Below are 2118 nucleotides of genomic sequence, written 5' to 3'. Positions count from 1 at the left end.
CTCAATAATATAACTTTCTTTTTTTTAAACTTTTAATCATTTTCTTTTTTCTTTTCACAGGTATGTGTGAATGTGTGTCTCTATGAGTGAGTAAGAGAGAGAGAGAGAAACAAAGAGAGAGAGGGGGGCGGGGGGTTGGAAAGTTTTGTGTGTGTATCTTAATTGTAATATTATTTATTTATACCGCAACTGCCTTTTATTTATTTTTTATAAACACAGCAAGAAAGTTTCAGACACTCAAAAAAATTGGTTAGAGCCAGCAGGCGTTTAAACAAAAACCTCGACGGCAGAGATGCAACCCGAGTCCCTTCTACCACACCATGTCTGACAAACCCCACGTTACCAGAGATCTCCCTGGTTGCTAGGTACTGTTTGAACCGAAGTAAAAACAACCTGAAGCTGAAGAAACCCTAAATGTTCACAGAAAATCCTGCGACCTGAGGAGAGAGACGTTCACTTCTCCGTGTCCTGGACGTGTGTAGCAGGGCCGTTGGGAAACACAACAGGAGGAATCTGTGTGTGTAGAGGGGGGGCTGGGGACTAGCCTACACAGATAGTGGTGGGAGGGGCGCTGGGACTAGCCTATCACAGAATAGTGTAGGGGAAGGACGCTGGGACTAGCCTATCACAGAATAGTATATTGGAGAGGCGCTGGGACTAGCCTATCACAGGACGGAGACACAGCCAGTGGAGACTTATTCAATCCGAGCACGGATATTGACTCGCATTACTCGTATAGTACTCGGCTCATCCCTAATAATCAATTAGGAACGCTCATTGATTTGTTATAACCATCAGACTGTGTAAACACACACACTAACATTTTAGCCTGGGTGAGTATTTTTAGGTTCATTTGTTTAATTTTTTTTTATTTATTCTGAGCAATAGATCTAAAATGCATTCTACACAAAATAAATAAATTCATCTCCCGTTTACTGTAAAACTGACAACATTCCCTAATTATTCATATTTAAGCAAACATGAATTTTTATATTTATTTGAAGTCAATGTCTCTTAAATATTTTACAAGCTGTCCATCTTTGTCATTTGTTGTTCTTATTCATATGAAACTTAGTATTCTATACAGCAACAATTTCCATACCATGTGGACCAGCTTGACTGGTGGTCTTTGGTCACGGCCCAGGCGCTCTCCTTTCCCTTTCACTGTCTGAGCGCACGTTATCTTGTCTCTCGCTTTCTCCCTCCTCACCTTGGTGATGCTCTCCCTCCACATCTTCACCGCTGTGGTGTTCTCTCACTTTGCCTTGGCCTCGTATTCTCTCTCTCACGTTTCTTTTGCCCTTTCTCTCCACCTCGTCTTCATCTTCTCTCTCTCTCTCTCCTTCCAACTCATCTTCTCCATCTTCTCCATCTACCTTGCTCAGAAAAAACGAGATATGCTTTCCTACCTTTCCTCTTTATTTCTGTACGATTCAAAATGACTCAAGTGAAACAACGTTCTTCCACCTGATTTTCCTCATCTCAAAATCAGCATTGCAACTATGCTACCACTGGATTTAATTATAATTTCATTTCTTGATAGATAGCTAGTTAATCTGTGTCTCCTTTCTTTGCAACTCCCGGCTCCCTCGCTTTGCGCCACTCAGTTTCCAAACAAATCAGTCTCTTGTGCCTCTGGCGTCATTCTACAGTGGAGATTCACGCTCGTAAATTGTCAAATTGGCCATCAGAATCAGAAATAATTTATTAATCCCCGAAGGGAAATTCTTTGTTACAGTTGCAAGAAGTATATAAATATCAGAGTAGAAATATATCCATCCATCTATCCATCTTCATCCGCTTATCTGGTATCGGGTAGCAGGGGCAGCAGCTCCAGCAGGGAACCCCAAACTTCCCTTTCCCAAGCTACATCAACCAGCTCCGATCCCGAGGCGTTCCCAGGCAAGGTTGGAGATATAAAAACAGCGGCTCGACTCTGAGCTCCTCACAAATGACTGAGCTTCTCACCCTATCTCTAAGGGAGACACCAGCCACCCTCTTGAGGAGACCCATTTTGGCCGCTTGTACCCTGGATCTCGTTCTTTCAGTCATGAACCATTCTTCATGACCATAGGTGAGAGTAGTAACGAACACTGACCGGTAGATCGAGAGCTTTGC

The 2118-nt window shown here is 42.8% G+C and overlaps 1 long non-coding RNA gene across 1 annotated transcript in view; it reads left to right on the top strand.

The window, feature by feature from the left end:
• Nucleotides 1–1453: 1453 nt before the first annotated feature.
• The window catches only part of LOC116670317 (uncharacterized), a 14244-nt gene continuing 13579 nt past the window's right edge, over nt 1454–2118 (top strand). The window contains exon 1 of the long non-coding RNA XR_004327000.1: nt 1454–1560. This is a non-coding gene — a long non-coding RNA (uncharacterized LOC116670317). The remainder of the gene's footprint in view (nt 1561–2118) is intronic.

Source organism: Etheostoma spectabile, chromosome 20 (assembly GCF_008692095.1).
Source record: "Etheostoma spectabile isolate EspeVRDwgs_2016 chromosome 20, UIUC_Espe_1.0, whole genome shotgun sequence".
Taxonomy (NCBI): domain Eukaryota; kingdom Metazoa; phylum Chordata; class Actinopteri; order Perciformes; family Percidae; genus Etheostoma; species Etheostoma spectabile.
The sequence above is the reverse complement of the archived record's forward strand: the minus strand, read 5'-3'. Positions and strand labels throughout refer to the sequence as shown.